Source organism: Octopus bimaculoides, chromosome 16, assembly GCF_046866305.1.
Source record: "Octopus bimaculoides isolate indiv1 chromosome 16, ASM4686630v1, whole genome shotgun sequence".
NCBI lineage: Eukaryota > Metazoa > Mollusca > Cephalopoda > Octopoda > Octopodidae > Octopus > Octopus bimaculoides.
Window position 1 is genome coordinate 9366550 of NC_142943.1, and position 17952 is coordinate 9384501.

Below are 17952 nucleotides of genomic sequence, written 5' to 3' on the forward strand. Positions count from 1 at the left end.
AGCATTTCAAAACTTCACTATGAAATTGAAACTTCTTCTTCTCTGTTAGCTTTGATATCCTAAAACCATCCATGCATGGTTTCAGGATATTCATGCGAAGAACATTCCAGAAATTTTGAGATTGTTTTTCAGGCAAGACATTTATTAATTTCACAGAAGTACAAAACTTTCATCGCCATCGGGAAGTCCCCATAGAAATCCTCCAACGTGAAGGCGTCAAGAACCTTTGTCACAGCCTCCTTCATTTTCTCAATGTCTTCAAAACGACTGCCAATGAGGTTCTCCTTTAGGTTGGGGAACAACCAAAACCCACAGGAAGTAAGGTGTGTACTGTAGGGAGTGAGATCCAGTTTTGATGCCCATCTCTGACAAGTTGTTCACCATCAAGATGGAATTGTGACAAGCAATGTTTAATAGGCTGTGACAAGCAGTGATTACGAGGGTGTGTTTCTCTCCTTCAATCGGGAATAAAAAGTTGGCAGGTCAGCTTATTAGATGTGTAGTGATGGTATTTTAAAATTACAATAATCTAGGACAGTTATAACTGCCCCTCCTGAAAGCATTTCAAACTTCTGGAACACTCCTCGTATATATTTTTAGATAGATAGATAGATAGATAGATAGATAGATAGATAGATAGATAGATAGATAGATAGATAGATAGACAGACAGACAGAGATAGATAGATAGATAGATAGATAGATAGATAGATAGATAGATAGATATATAGATAGATAGATAGGTACATGTAGATATAGATATATGGACATACATAGACACAAGTACAAACATATGTAACATACATAGATATACACGCATAGTACACGTCTCGCAATAAAATTAATTAATCACAATGTAGCATATTAATTAATAAATTCAGTATATATGTGTGTGTGTTTGATCTTATGGAGAAATTTGGACAAATCTTAAAACCAAAATCTTTTTCTTGCTGCTCACGTGATCGCCAAATATTTCTTTACTTAAAACAGTAAATACTTTCGCCTCTCTACCTATTTATCTATCTATCAATCTGTCTATTCACACATACTTGTATTGTAGATATATATATATATATATATATATATATATATATATACGTGTGTGTGTGTGCGTGTGTGTAAGGTGACCGTATGAAATGAGCCGAGCAAGAAGAGGCGAATTAGAAGTTTGGTGTCGGAGGGGGGGGGGTGAAAAGTAGGAGGTGAGGAGGTGAGGTGTAAGATGTGAGCTCATCTTGTACGGTTTTACCTCGTCAAACCTCGTGCCATCCTTCTCTACCTAATCACGTTACCTGACACCGCCACCACCACCACCACCACCTCTATATTTTAGTCCAGCTACCACCAAAAAGTTAATAGGCGGGGAGTTGAAACGGTGTAAAGAAGGCGATGGTGGACTGGGAAAGGAGAAGAGGAGAGAAAAGGGGGGAAATAAGAGGATTGTGTGTAGGAGGAGAAGTGGGGGTGCTTAATGAACGATTGCGAGTAAGTAGGAGGGAGAAGGGAGAGTATTGTAAGCAAAAACAAATAATATATTTGAAAAAAAAAAGCATTTTCGTCTTTTAGTTGTTTTGTATATTCCTACGGCCTCCGTCTCCCCACTCCCCCCCCCGCCTCGTCTCGCACCACCCAACGAGTCACGTGATGACACTGGTCATGAATCAAAGTAATTGTTAGGCGCCAAAATTAAATATACACATACATACATACATAGGTATGTATGTGAATATTTGTGTAGATCTCTCTCTCTCTCTCTCTCTCTCACACACACACACACACATAATCCGCTTGTAGTGATTATTGTTGTTCATTTTTATACTTTTATAAAAGGTATTTAACGCACAAAAAGTACAAAAGACAAGGAAAATACTCTTGATTTCAGGGCTACTGTTAGAGTGGAGAATAATTAATCTTGTTTCATCTCCGCCTACTTCTAAGTCTTCTCTCTCTCTCTCTCTCAGTTCTTCTCTCTTTCGTATTTCATGTTCTTTTTTTATTCAAATTTTACCTGTCGTCTTCCACACCTCTTTACCTACCCTTTTTCTTTTTGTTTCCTCTTTGCTTTGCCTTGTTTTTCTTTTTTTGGTAATTTGTTAACTGTTGAGTTGTTACCTATTAGAAATTACACTTGGGATTAAAGTTTTTCGAATAAGCACTGGAAACATTTTGCCAGGAACTGTGACGAGGTCAAAATCATTGCATCCGTGGTTCGGGTATTTTTTAACATTTAACATTTTTTGGTGGTGCTGTCTGTTCCTGCAGATTGTTCGTGGAACTGCTTCGTCTTCTGGTAAATATATGCTTGTATAAATTATTATGTATATCCTGCATCTATGTGTGCGTGCGCGTTTATATGTATCTATCTATATATATATATATATATATATATATGTAACGTGTGTGTGTACGTATTTATATAGATAGAACTATCACTTTCTCAAGAGGAAGGACAGGGAACAGGGGGGCAACAATGTTAAGAATTGAAGATTTTAGAAAAAAGTTCCCCCATTTACTAAAGATCTATAAAATGAAGTTGGGGAAAAGCCATCCAATCCCCTCCCGTTTCCTTCTCCATGAAATAGTGATAGTTATTCCGAAACTTTGCCAATATCTTAATACCTATCTCTATATATCTGTATAAAATTATATCTTTATATGTGCGCAAATACATACATACATTATATATATATATATATATATATATATATATATATATATATATATATATATATACACACACATACACATTATTTCAACACCGATCTCTATGTCAATTTATCTAAAACTGTAATTCTTTCTAAATCTTTTGTACGGTGGATGTAAATGATTATAAGACGTTGATGGGCATTATCTAATCTTGGCGTGAAGAAAGAACAGGTTCAAATCTCGAACCACGTGTCTATCGCATTCCAGGCGGGCACATATTCTTTTATTTTTCCGACCCTAGATGAGTGCTTTGCATATATATTCGTCTAATAGATTCGAAATTCCATATAGAATAGCAAGGGTTAAAACAGAATCTTGAAAGACAATGTATTTCCAGAATGACTATGTCCGTTTGGAAGTAAATAATTTATAGGTGCTATTTCCTTTCCAGGGGTCACAGAGTAGTGAAATTCTTCACTGTGTCAAACGTCGTGAAAGTTCTATTTTATTACTTATCTGTTGTGATTAGGGCAGCGATTTGGCAGAAGCGTTGCCGCGCGGAACAGAATATTTGCAGTATTTCTTCGGACTCTTTACGTCCTGAGTTCAAATGCTGGCGAGGTCGCTTTTGCCTTTCATTCTTTCGGGGTCGGTAAAATAGGTACCTGTTGAGCAATGGGATCGAGGTAGTTGTCATACCCCTCCCCCCTTCAAATTTACTGGCCTTGTGCCAAAAATTAGAAAGAGTTATTAATTAACAGGGCGGCAAGCTGGCGGACTCGTTAGCACGCCGGAGGAGGGAAAATGCTTAGCATCATTTTTCCCAGCTTCACGATGTGTTCAAATGCTACCGAGGTCGATTTTGCCTTTCATAATTTCGTGGTCGATAAAATAAGTAACAGTTGAGCAGTAGGGTCGATCCAATCGATTTTCCCCTCCCCTCAAAAATGCTAACTTTGTGCCAAAAAGTAGTAAGGATTATTTATTTATTGTAAATGATTTAACAAAACTAATATCTTTTTAAATAATTATTTAAATCCATCATTAGCAGGAGTGTTGGAAAGCTTCTTATCCTAACAACCAAATCGAATAGAACGAAGTATGCATTATTAATTATTGTTCAAATTCCGCCGAGGTTGACTTTGCCTTTCATCCTTTCGGGATCGATAAAATAAGTACCAGTTGAACACTGGGATCGATGTAATCGACTCCTCCTCATCTCCCCCAAGCTACCCTTGTGGCAAAAATTTGAAATAATTATTAATTAGTGTATCTATAAGGCGGCGATCTGGCGAAAATGCTACTTCGCTGGACAAAAATACTTAGCGGCATTTCTTTCGACTTTAAGTTCTGAGTTCAAATTCTGCAGAAGTTGACTTTGCCTTTCACCCTTTCTGAGGCGATGAAATAAGTACCAGTCGAACTCTTGAATTGATTTAATCGATTAGCACCCCTCCTCCAAAACTTTAGGCCTAGTGCCAATAAAAGACAGGATTAGTTATTATCGTATTTGATGGCATATAAGATGCTTTTTTGTACCCTCCAAAACAAATGTTTCAAAAACTCGCCCCGAGTCCTACATGCGAAAGCTGGGTGACCTATACTACATGATTTAACGTTATATAAACTTTTTTCCAGAATATGCACTGCTAAAATTGGAGTGCATCTTTTCTGCCATTGAATACGGTAATCGTTCTAATTCACTAAGCGTCTGGTGTATTTAAGTAATAAACAGCCACACTTTTTCTTGTGTTAAATATGAATGCAATAGTAGAGTATTTGGTGAATCCGATTGAAATAACGGGAACGTCACGGGTTGTTTTATACGATCAAACCGTTATTATTTGCATTCTCTCCTAACATTCTTTCGATTCGTAACCCCAAATTGAAAGCGGAAATATTGACACAAGTCTGCAATGTCACGGCAAGACATGTCAAACATGCACTCCCACCATTTTCTTTTTTTTTTTTATTTCCTTGAGTTTCTGTTTTCATCAACGGAGATTACGATTTTGCCAAAAAGAAATAGCTGTTCAAATTTCGGAATTTTTCATTTACCTCATGCCTTGGTTTTTTTACTTTTTTTGTGAAGGCGGGAATTCTGTACTGAATTCTATGTTTGACTTTTACCTGTCCTGTATATTGGATTGATACACAGGATATATTTCCTTGACATCCATGTATGATATATGATACACATTCCCATATATATATATATATATATATATATATATATATATATATATATACACGACGTGCTTCTTTCAGTTTCTGTCTACCAAATCCACTCACAACGTTTTGGTGGGACCAAAATTATAGTAGAAGACACTCTCACAAAGTGGTACGGAATTCAGAACCACGTGGTTGGAAAGCAAACTTGTTACCACAATGCCACGCCTGCACACTTCTGATTCTTTCTTTTTTCAAAATTTCATTTTTTTAAAAAATTTATTTCAAAATTTAAATATTGAATCCTTATGATAATTTTCCAATTTCAATTTGTGGTCATAATCCGAAAGACTGCCTACAGCTTTATGGTGTGCTGACTTTGTTGCGACCATGGAAGGTTATAAATAAAATATTAACACCATAAATAAAACGCACTAACATTGTCTGAAAATATTTTTACCGTATGTCTTATTCTGTACTGTAGTTTGTTTTTTATCGACCTTAATATGTCCATCGTCTGATTATTTTTCTATGACTATTTGTATGTAAGTCTGTTTCTTTGTGTACTTCGATAAAGTTTTCCAGTTTTGTGCCCACTCCCTCTCTGATTATATATTTCGTTGCGTATCTATCTCAGTGTCAACATCAACTTTCATGTTAATCTCTATGCGTATTTATCTATCATTATCTAAACACACAAACCACTTAGCTCATTAATGATAAAAAGTGTTCACTTCTATATCAAACTTTCTGTTGTTTTTCTGAGGTTAGTGCTATATCCTGAGTACGGCATTCAAATTATTCCTCGCCTCAGCGGTTGCCAGATCGATTTCATTAAACGTAACACAAAAATTTTCGAGAGGCAGTTTGTATCCTGAATAAAACTTTCTAATAGAAAATATATAAGGATAGCTTGTAGATTGGACGTACTTAGTTGATAATTTAATGGCAATCAATAAGATTCCTCTCCTTATAATTTAAAAGTTTAAACTAGCGAGCAGCGAGTTTTCAGAATGAGAAGGGCATCAGGAAAAATACTGCTTTGCAGCATTCATTCTATCTCTTTATGTTTTAGGTTCAAATCTTGCCAAGGTTAACTTTGCCTTTCGTACTTTCGGAGATGATGAAATAGAGTAGCAGTCAAGTACTGGGGTCGAAAATATTGACAACAAACCTTTTTCTCGAAATTACTGATTTTGTGGCTAAATAAGAAAGCAGTAGTTAGCGAAAATGGTTTCGCAGACGAATCACTATGGTAACTTGAAATAATCCTTTCTGCCATAGGGATAAGGCCTGAAATTTTGAGGAAGGGGGCCAGTCGATCAGATAGATCCCAGTACGCAACTGGTACTTAATTTATCGACCCCGGAAGGATGAAAGGCAAAGTCGACGACGGCGGAATTTGAGCTCAAAACGTAAAAATAGACGAAATACCTCTAAGCATTTCGCCCGGCGTGTTAATGGTAACTTGAAATAACAAATCAGCGCTTTCCTCGATAATGTCTGAGATCAAATTCACACAGAGAACTGAGTATTTTTAAGGTAAAGTGTTTAATTATCATAATTACAAGGTGCAGTAGATTGGCAGAATCGTTAGAATGCCGAAAAATGCGTTTCAGTATTTGTTCCGGCTCTTTATTTTTTGAGTTCAAATCCTGTCGAAGTCAAATTGACTTTTTCGGGATCATTCAAGTACCGGGGTCAATTGTATTGACTAAACCCATTTCTCTCAAAATTGTTGGCCTTCTAACATTTTTTAAAAATTACTATTTTAATGATAGAAAATAATCTTAAAATGCCTGAAAATCGGAACAGATTTTATTCCTCCTTGGGAATCTAATCTTAAATAACCTTTTATTTCTGCTTGTTTATTTTTCATAGTAGTCTAATATTTGAAATGGGTTTATCAGCTGGCATCTCTGAATTACTTTTATCTAACACCTTTATTTATAAAAAAAAATATTAAGGTTATTACAAACACGTTATTTTAATAAAATCTAAATTTGTTTTTCAATTTTTTAATTCAAAATACCTTTTATTTTCTCACTAAAAGCGTTTTAGATTGTGTGCTTCATTACCTCCTTCGACTAATTCCAAAGTTATAACTATTTCTTTGTCTTTTACAAACTAAAATGATACCAAAAAGCTAATAGCAACTTCATTTAGAGAGTTTAGGGAGAGGATGGTTACGGTTGGACCGCTTTTGTTGATACAAATCTGGAAAAAAATTCTGATTCCTTAAATACAGACAGGATGATTGCAGCTGGAAAGTTATAGTTGTGTTGAAATGTCTTTGAGCATGACCCATATTTTTAGCGCATGCGCAGAAACCTAAGTGAATTGAATTGTCAAATAATTGTCTCCAAAGTTTTGTTTCAGATTCTCAGGTCGAGAATAATTAATTTTTAAGGATGTAAGCATATGCTGCAAACCACTTTGCCTGGCACTCTACAACAATGCCAGAAATTCATTTTCGGCAGGTAGGAAAACCGGGAAATGGTAATGTTCATTCCTTTTCCAATGGCATTAATGATTTAAATCAGTCACAATGAAAAATAACCCCACTCTTTACCAAGAAGGAAATTTTTGTTTTTATTCATATGTGAAACCTCTCTATAACAAAGTCCCTAAAGACTGTCATAAAAAGGATTGCTTAAGCTTTAATGTTTGAGCAGAAATTTAATGAGCTATGTATTATAAAATTTTTCCCAAATTTATGGGAAGGGGAATAGTCGATAACATGGACCCAAGTGTTCGACTGGTACCTATTTTATCGAATCCGAAAAAAGGAAAAGCAAAGTCGGCTTGCGCGAAATTTGAACTCAGAATATGAAAACAGAAGAAATGCTACTAAGCATTTTATTCGATGCGCTAACGATTCTGCCAGCTTACCGCTTTACATGTATTTGTAAAATTTCATTTTTTTTATTCCAGCACAGCTATGTCCCCAATATATTTTTATGCACATGCATAAAAAGAATACCTACTACTTTTGGTCTAAAATGAAGATAGGTGAAAAGAGTTTACCTTGGAGTCTAAGTATGATAGTTCTCCTCTATACACGACCGTGCTACTTTGTTAGGTTCAGGGATGGGGAGGAGAGACGTTTATCCCCAAAAAATTATCAAACGCCTTACTGATAGGTTACAACATATATTACAATAATACACTCGCGGTTCTCATATATCATGGAATATCATGGAATATCAAAGAACTGTATTTATGGAAGAACCATGATTTGGATGAAATTAAGATTATCCAAGTATGTAAAAAGTATTCAAGAATTTTTGGGAACAGATAACGAAAGACTTAAAAGTATTTATTCAATCTGTTATTAGACATTTAATAGCAGAAACTATATCTTTACGTTAGATGAACCTCACGACACATTTCAATTTGTCTAATCAAGACATTTGTTCACTGAGAATCTCAATAACTTAGTTGGTGTTATGATCGATGACAGTGTAATAAACACTTAGAAAGAATGAGTTCCCAATACAGTCATATAAAGAAAATATTTTAAACTTACATTAAACTATGAGGGATGTGTTAAAAAAGAGAAGTTCTCATTGGCGTGTGATATATAATCATATTTTGATTCTTTTTATATTCCTTACACGTATATACATAACAGTCATATTTTATAAGTTTATAAGTTTATATCTGGAAATATACCTTAAGGAAAATGTACTTAAATACATTCATAAACTCATATATATATATATATATATATGTATGTGTGTGTGTGTGTGTGTGTGTGTGTGTGTGTGTGTGTGTGTGTGTGTGTGTGTGTGTGTAATCATTTATCAATTCAAACGTATATGTATGTAGATATAGATGTGTGTCTGTGTCTACATACTTTAGCATTGATTTTTCAAAATAACTATATTTTATGTTTGACAACTGTTTCCCAATCTGATGTCGTATGTCCCTAGGGGTAAATCTTTGAACGATAAGTAATCTTAATTGATGCTTTAAGTCAGTTTATTGATTTTTCATGTTGTACACTAAAATAATACAGAAACTGAGACTAAGAAAGTATTAACGTGATAGATTCTCAAATAGTCAAATATTCGTTGTAGATCTGACTGATTAATAGTTACTCTGGGGTGCGAGAGATAAGACTTTGCTTCAGAAGTTGTAGGTTACCGTTTAACCCCAGATCAATCCTGATCGATTAAACTATGACCCTCAATGCCACATCATTCAATAAGCTTTTTTGTAAGTCAATAGGGCACGATTTGGGAGGAGAAAAACTTGTCTTCTATTTTGAGCAGCATACAATGAATAACACTTGTGGAAACATTGAAGTTTATGAGTTTAGCAAAAACGAGGGAAAAGGCACCGAGAGCAGATAGGGAGAGGGTAGGTATTAAGGAGCAGAGGCGAATATATAAAATGAGCTGGGTATTCAACATTATTTGATACAGGCCACCTTATTCGTTGCATGAGATTCAAGTCCTGTACCTGCTTTTAAAAACAGATGGAAGTATACATTAGAATATGAGGTTTTAACCAGCTACCTTTAGAAAAAAAACTGGGTAAATCACAGCTAGAGCGTCTTTGGAGATAAATCTGCTCGATTAAACCTGACTTTTGGTGTTAAACAACATAGAAAACAGTTTGTGTATATGTCATGAAAACTATCTTTTGGGTGATTTGATCACATATTTACTCTGAAATCGAATACTAATGTAAAGCTATTGCACATGTACGTACACAACGCTCCCCTGATACAATACCGGAGAGACCACATTAAAACGATATGCTGGAATTTTCATGTCTTCCAAAGGCACTAAAGTATGGCGTTTTACTGTTTATAAAATATGCTATAAAATGGTAAAGTCCCTTCATGGGTTCATAAAGCAACATTTACACTACTCGTGTGGAATCCCCGAATGTCTATAAAACCTCTACGGTGTGCTGTTTTGTATGTAGAAAATATATCATAAAACGATAATTAACTCGGTTTAATTCACCTTAGTTGTCACGTAAAATGATAATTTCTAATTTATGAGTGAATGTCGTATGTTGTTTCTATGTGATGTCTTTCGTTTTTTTTCTTTTTTTCTTGTTTTTTTTTTTTTACTTGAGGTCATTGTTTATACGTACAGATTCGACAACTTTACTAAATTGAATACTGTGACGGATTTTTTGCCTTCGGAATTTATTAAATTTATTATAGGACATTATTAAATTAACCAATAGTTTTGGGAGCTTTTTTGTTTATGTTGCCAATTATGGAGTTTGTATGTTCAGAATTTATAAATTTTAGACACAATCTCTCTCTCTCTCTCTCTCTCTCAATAGGAGAGAACGATCTTAAAATTAAAATATATGTACGGAAATTTCTGATTTTTGCAAAGTATTTTGATAGAAATTACGACACGTGACTACATCTCCACCCACTCCAATAACGTTTAATCTGTTTTGAAATAACCTGAGAAAATTAAGTTTCATACAAAAATGAACTGCAAATAATTTTGTAGCCTTTGTTTTTATTTACCTGAAGTCAATAAATATTGGAAATCTTTTGGTTCGCCAGAAACCGTTTTTTTTTTTTTAAAAAAAAAAAAAAAAACATTAGAAATTACGATTCTGCAAAAACAAAAATAGTTTCCAAAATTTGAAATTTTTTTGGCTCCTGCCTCCACCACATCTTCCTTTCTACACTTCCACCCCACCTTTACATTCTAAACAGAGATTATGATTCTGCAAAAAAAAAATTTTCAAAGTTTCACTTTTCCAATGGTTTATTCTCTTTTCCGCTCTTTCTGTAACTTTTTCGGATTTATTTTCCGAAATTCTTTTCACATTTGAATCTTTTAAACATCGGTCTAGCAAAAATATAATTCCCAAGAATAAATTATTTCGCTGAGTTTCATTTCGAATTCTTTTTTTAAGATTTTTGCAAAGTATTGAAAGGTGCAGAATCGTAACACGCAAATCCGAAGAAATTACAGTTACTGGCAAGCTAAATAATTTCCGACTCTATTTTATAGGATTGTCCAAGTGTGTTATTCCTCCTGATATTTAAGACTTTACTGCTAGTACTAGCCTGTCTGACTGATCATGCAAATGCTCCCTCATTGGCTAAAATATAGTTATTGTTTGCGAGGCACCTGGGGCACGTGTCTTCTACTATAGTAGAAGACACGTGCCCCAGGTGCCTCGCATTGGGACTGAACTCATAACTATGTGGTTGATAAGCAAGCTACCTACCACACAGCCAATCCTGCGCCTAATACGGGAATATATTTCGCGAAGCATTTTTTCCCGTCACTCTGACTCTTAAGCCAGGAAGAGTCAGAGGTAACCACAGTAATCACTCGACTATCGCGGGTGTTACGTTCCAAAACCTCCCACAGCGATAATTAAAATCTAAAAAAATATATAGCTATCGGCCGCATAAACCCGGATATACTGAGAGGTCCGCGATATAGATTTACATATATTAGCCAGAAGAATCCGGGATGTACTGAGTGCGCGATAAGTGAACCGCGATATGGCGAGGGATTACTGTATTTGTGAATTTCATGTTTTATCTTCCTTCTACGTCTTTTGTTTTGTGTGTGTGTGTGTGTGTGTGTGTGTGTGTTCGATGTGAAAACACGTGGCTCAGTTGTGAGGGTGTTCAGCTCACGACCGTAATGTCGTGAGTTCGATTCCCGGCGGCGCGTTGTGTCCTTGAGCAAGACACTTTATCTCACGTTGCTCCACTCCACTCAGCTGGCAAATATGAGTAGTACTTGTAGTTCAAATGGTCATCCTCGTCACATTCTGAGTCTCCCTGAATTTCAAATTTTGGCACAATGCCAGAAATTCCGGGTGAGGGAGTAAGTTGATTATATCGTCCCCAGTGCTCAACTGGCATTTGGTAGAATTTGAACTCAGAACGTGAAGGCGAACGAAATGCCGCTAAGCACGTTTCCCCGGCGCGCTAACGATTCTGCCAATTTGCCTCTTTATTTTGGAAGAATATTATCTAAATGTAATCAGAACTGGGGTACAAGTTCTTGAGTTTCTTCATAAACAAGGACCTCCAATACAAAACAGGAGGGACCACATAGAGACTACAGTCTGGACTCACTGAACGTCTACAAAAATTCTAAAGTACAATGTTTTATTGTTAATAAACTATACAATAAAACAGTAATTAATCAATTTAATTAGTCTTCGTAATTACAGGCTTCCACATAGGTCCATAAAGTATTATTTACACTACACGTATCCATAAAAATTCTAAAGCGTGCTGTTTGTGTCTGTAAAATAGACTGACACGGTAATTAACTGTTTAATTAATCTCACTAGACACATATAATGATGATTTATTTGTAAATTGGGTGAATGTAGCTTGTCTTTTCTTTTTTCTACGTATAGATCTTCAACAATTGAACTTAGGTGTTTGTTTTGTTGTTTTTCTGTTGTATTTTTCACCTGTTGAAATTATTAGAATCAAATATTTTATACTTCGTTTTTGTATCTGGCTTGCAAGATTCCGTATGGGAATTCGTGTGTTGAAACAAATTTTGTGGTGTCTGGGAGAGTCGCAGTGCCTAAATATAACACACTCACCGGTTCAATTTCCACTCATTTAGTTATTTATTTATTTATTTATTTATTCCAGAAATCTTTATCGTCGCTGCATTTGCGACCGTATCAATGGATTTTAAGTCGAAATCCATTGAAACGATCGCAAATACAGCGACGAGAAAGCTATCTGGAATAAATAAATAAATAAATGAGTGGAAATTGAACCGGTGAGTGTGTTATATTAAGGCACTATGACTCTCCAGACACAACAGAATATATCATAATTGGTGTAAAGCTCTGTGATTCTCAATCATTTTATTGCCAAAGGATCCTGATGGTTCCTATTTTACTTCACTGGATTTCTCTAGCCATTATTCTTATTTTTTATTTATTTGTTTTTCATTTGACTGTAGCCATGCTGGAGCACCGCGTTTAGTCGAACAAATCGACCCCGGGACTTATTCTTTGTAAGCCTAGAACTTATTCTATCAATCGCTTTTTGCCGAACCGCTAAGTTACGGGGATGTAAACACACCAGCATCGCTTGTCAAGCGATGTTGAGGGTACAAACGCGCGCGCACGCATGCATATATATATATCGCTAGCCACTACACATTCTTTTTTTTTTCTCTCCTTGTTTCTTTCTATGTTCCTTTCTGTTGAAAAGCGTAGGCTCGAAACGTTAAAGACTTTTTCACTTCCCGAGCGTTATACTCATACATCTGTTTGTTTACTACACCACCTGTCTTCGTCTTTTTTTTTTTTTGTGAATTCTCCCTATATATGAAAAAACGAGGGCTAACGGAATTCAAACGAGAATCGACCTCTTAACTGAAAACTTAAACAATGCAACTTAACTCTTACTGAGCAATGATACTCAGCAATTTAATATTATTTGTTTATAAACAGATTTTGTCTGTCGCTACGTTCTGAGTTCAAATTCCGCCGAGGTCGACTTTGCCTTACATCCTTTCGGGGGTTTATAAATTAAGTACCAGTTGCGTACTGGGGTCAATCTAATCGACTGGCCCGTTCCCCTAAATTAAAGTTAATGAAGTTGTTCAAATAACTTCGAAAGGCCGACAAACCAAATAATAATCACAATGTCAAATTTCTTTAAACATAAGACAAATTAGAAAGGTTACCAGAATAATAAACCAAGCCATCATCATCATCATAATAATAATAATTATTATTATTATTATTATAATAATAATAATATGTGCATCTCTGATTGCGAGCAGGAATAGTGGGAGGAACATCATAGCAATGTGTTGTGAGGGATCCTTTGGGGTTTGAATGATAATTTAGATGGATGTTTCGTTCATCATCCTTTAACAACCGTTATTTAGGGACCTTTTTAGCAGGATGGGCTAATTCTAACTGGGCCCCACCCGCAAGGTCATACGTTGTTTATGTTGGTATGAGGTTACCATGTAGCGCACATTTGGTTGTGATGCATGTGCCTGGTGTACCTTTATGAGAAGGATAGACATGATGTGTATATTGGGCTTCGTATATTTGTACCCAGCATCACTTTGATGGCATGCACTGTTCTCCCATAATAATAACGATGATGATTTCAAATTCTGGCACAAGGCCAGCAAGCTTAGAGGAGGGTGACTGTCGATTACATTGTCCCAAGTACACAACTGGTATTTATTTCGACTCTGAAAGGATAAAAGGAAAAGTCGACCCCGGAGGAATTTGAACTCAGAACATAGACGGACGAAATGCCGCTAAGCATTTTGCCCAGCGTGCACACAGACGATACTTCCAGCTCGCTGCCTTAGCCAAGTAGAATATTAAATTAATATATATCTGTTTAATAACATTTCATAAGTGACTTTTAAGTATTTACATACTCGTTACGTTTACTCGGAATGTCCAAACCTATTTTGTATTTTTTCCCAGATTGTTTTGGTTTCATTATTAGGTCCCACAAATACACAGTATGTACCTAAACCTAAATCTCGCCAATTCCTCTTTGTCATTGTGTACAAGTCGTGTTTCTGTCAGTTAATAAAGGACTTCAAATATTATTCATATTGTTCGTGGTATTTAAATAAAAATAAAGTGACATCTTTCTGCTCAACAAAGCCGTGACTTTTCCTGTACCTTCTTCCATTCCATGACTTTATTTCTGTTCATCATCAAGAAATGGTATTCCAGTCATGGATTTTCATTGTTGTCGACATTTCTGTAACCTGGCGTAGAACAGACTAAGACAAACTGAGAGAGATACTTCTGACATGGAGCAAGGTCGCAGAGAGTGGCCTCAACGGTTTGAATGGCGCCGGATTGTCGAAGTTTGTTTATCAGTTAAGAAGAAAACAAAAATTGAAATGAATAGAAAAAAATTCTCTGTCATGACCATCCGTCTTAGAAAGGTATTACATCCCTTGTCTAATTTCTTAAGACGGTAAAAATGTATGTTGTGAAGTATTTTCGGCTGTTATTACCAGCAGATCGAGCGACCGCGTAGAGGCTCCCTCATTGGACCGATGTGTGTATATTTTAAAAAGCGTCTGGTTTTTCTCTTCTGGATCGGCAGACCTATGAGCAAAAGATGTTCCAATTGTGACGATTCCATCTTTTATTTTTATGCCATCTATCTACAACTGTTATCTTCTGTCTTCTCTCTCTCTCTCTATCTTCTCTCTTCAGCAGTAGAATATAGTATATGACGGAGATTGGGCTATTATGTCGAGCGACAACACAAAGGCTTCCTTCTTGCTGTGTATATATATATATATATATATATATATATATATATATAGCTCTACGTTATCTAACATCAGTAGCGTACCTAGAGTAGGGAGCGAGGAGCGTTTCGCCCAGGCGACACTTTTAGAGAGGCAGCACTTTTAGGTCTGTTCAGGGTGTTGTATTTTTTGTAGAGGCACGGGTGGGGGCGCGGCACACTCAAAGGCTGCCCCGGGCGGCAAACACCCCAGCAACGCCACTATTTAACATTTATTTTTCCGTAATTAAGACGATTGACAGATTTCAGGGAGATAAAGCTACTGTTTCTAACATGTCGAGTGACCTCGTAGGGGATTCTTTCATGACTCTTATAGCGTCTGGTCGTGTACCCGCGTCCGAGGACAGATAAACAAACGGGTTTTTTCAGTACTAACCCCCTACCCCCCACCCCGTGCTAAAATCAGAGTTTGTTTCTTCAGTAAAACAAAATAATTTTTTGTTAAGGGGTTTTTCTCTTTGTTTTGGGCTTTTTTTTTTTTGTTATTGTTTGGTTACTTTTTTGTTTTGGAACTTTTCTTTGTTATTTCTCTTCAGAAAACCATCACCAACGTAATCAATAATCAATAATGACGTTTATTTTTTTTTTTTCAGCTTGTTTATTCAGAAATCGTTTTTATTTTGTTTACTGGAGTGGGAGAAGTTCCCCACCCCCTTACACACACACACTTCCTTCTCGTATTTGTATAGAATGTTCGTTCATGTTAGCTTTTTGAAAACTTGCCACTGTCGTCATTTCATTAATAAATGCTTTCTAATTGTGGAATGATGCCCACAAATTCACAGGGGAGTGGATAAGTACGTAATACAGTCGATAAAAAAACAAAAATCTCGTTGCCCCAATACCACCCGTATATTGCAGACGAGTGCTTATTTCACTGATCCCCATGTAGGGAAATGAAAAAAAAAAATGAAATGCTAATCTCGGTTGGGTTTGAACTCGGACCGTATAAATTCATATTTGACCTGCTATCGAGTCTGCTATCTCCACTGACATAATTTATTAATTAGGCTACGAAGCCTGGAATCTTTGGAGAGCGAAAGAAATATGAAGTGGTGACGGTTATTCTTTTCCCAGGTGCCTTTGGGACGGTTAGCGAAATGAAATGATTCTAACCCGAAATTGAAACCCTACAGGCACTTGATGCTGCTGATGATGATGATGGTGATGAGGAGGAGGAGGATTTCTATTTACATAAAGTCTGAAGAGGATTCGTTTGAATTCCCCACCCACAGGAACAAGAAGTTGTTGTGTTCATTATAATAGTGTTATATATATACATATATATATATATATATTATTATGATTGACTGTTGACTGAACACTATTCAATTTTTTTTCTCCGTGTTTTTCTCCTTGTCTCCGTATTCTTTCTGTTGAAGAGCGTAGCTCGAAACGTCAAAGACTTTCCGCATTCCCGAGCGTCATACTAATATATACTTTTGTTATTTACACCACCTGTCCTCGTCTGTTGTTATTTTTTGTATATTCTCCCATATATATATATATATATTTATATTTGTGTGTGTGAGAGAGAGAAAGAAAGAAAGTGTGCGTGAAGGGGCATGGCCTAGTGGTTAGGTGTGTCTCACTCACGAGCGTGAGATCGTGGTTTCGATTCCCAGACCCGCTGTGCGTTGTGTTCTTGAACAAAACACTGCATTTCACGTTGCTCCAGTTCACTCAGCTGTAAATGTGTGTAACCCTGCGACGGTCTGGCCTTTCGGTCTGGCGGCAATGCTGGCCCGCTGGCCAAGCCAGCAGATTAGTGTCATACCGAAGCTAAAACGATGCAAAGCGCATTGTGGCCAACGGTGTATGACAACATCCAATATTCTGGTCGATCACGTGATATACATAATATATCAGGTGATCGATTTGGAGGCGCGTGGCTTAATGCTTAGGGTGTTGCACCCAAAGTTGTGGTTTCGATTCCTAGACTGGGTAATGCTTATGTCCTTGACCAAAATACTTTTTCACGTCGCTCCTGTTCACTTCGCTCGCAGAAATTAGTAAACCTGCTACAGACCAGTATCCTGTCTACGTGGCGGATATATTCGCCACAAAATCCGAAAAACCAGTCTTATGAACCTATGGCTTGGGAAGGACCTTCGATTTTTTTTTATAGGGTGTCTTAATCAATACTTACAACATTTAGCAGTTGGAGAATACTCCTGATAGCAAGATGTGCTATGTTCTCTTACACTTTTTACTAATTTTAGTCGATTACATTAAACCTCAGTCCTCATTTTATCAATGTCTTTTTGTCAAAGCGCTAAATTATGAAACAAAAGGGAGATAAAGTACACACCTATTTTTGATTTATCTGGTCCAGGAATCGAAACCATAATCTTCCGATCATAAGTGCAACACCCTAACCACTAAGCCACACACACATAACGAACGGTTTCTATCTTCCAAATTTCTCTCACCAGATATTATTAGTCAACACGATTCTCCAGTAGAAGACATTTGTTCAATTTACCGCGCAGTTGGGATCGAACGTGGGGTCATGCGGTTGGAAAGCGAACTTCTTAACCACTCAGCCATACCTGTTCCACATCTTACTATTTATTCACATCACGAGGTCCAGCCAATCAATCATCTATACCTTCCAATTGCCTCCTTTACTCCCAACAAATTAATATTGCGCCTAATTAACAAAGAAATATTTGCTTTTGTTTGTTGGTTTTAAGATCCTCCGCTCGGCATCGATTCCCCCGATTCGCTTTTGCTTACAACATTAATATTGTTAAGAAAGCCATGAACGCCACAACTTTCCGATTTTTCCCTTGTAAATCTTTATATGTAAAAAGCCTTGTTGCTAATCAATGTAGTAAA

At 36.3% G+C, this 17952-nt stretch overlaps 2 long non-coding RNA genes across 2 annotated transcripts in view; both read left to right on the plus strand.

The window, feature by feature from the left end:
- The first annotated feature begins 1885 nt into the window (after window positions 1-1885).
- The window catches only part of LOC149132269 (uncharacterized), a 25578-nt gene continuing 9511 nt past the window's right edge, over window positions 1886-17952 (plus strand). Inside the window, exon 1 of the long non-coding RNA XR_016244574.1 lies at window positions 1886-2289. This is a non-coding gene — a long non-coding RNA (uncharacterized LOC149132269). The remainder of the gene's footprint in view (window positions 2290-17952) is intronic.
- The window catches only part of LOC149132270 (uncharacterized), a 7374-nt gene continuing 2024 nt past the window's right edge, over window positions 12603-17952 (plus strand). The window contains exon 1 of the long non-coding RNA XR_016244573.1: window positions 12603-14737. This is a non-coding gene — a long non-coding RNA (uncharacterized LOC149132270). The remainder of the gene's footprint in view (window positions 14738-17952) is intronic.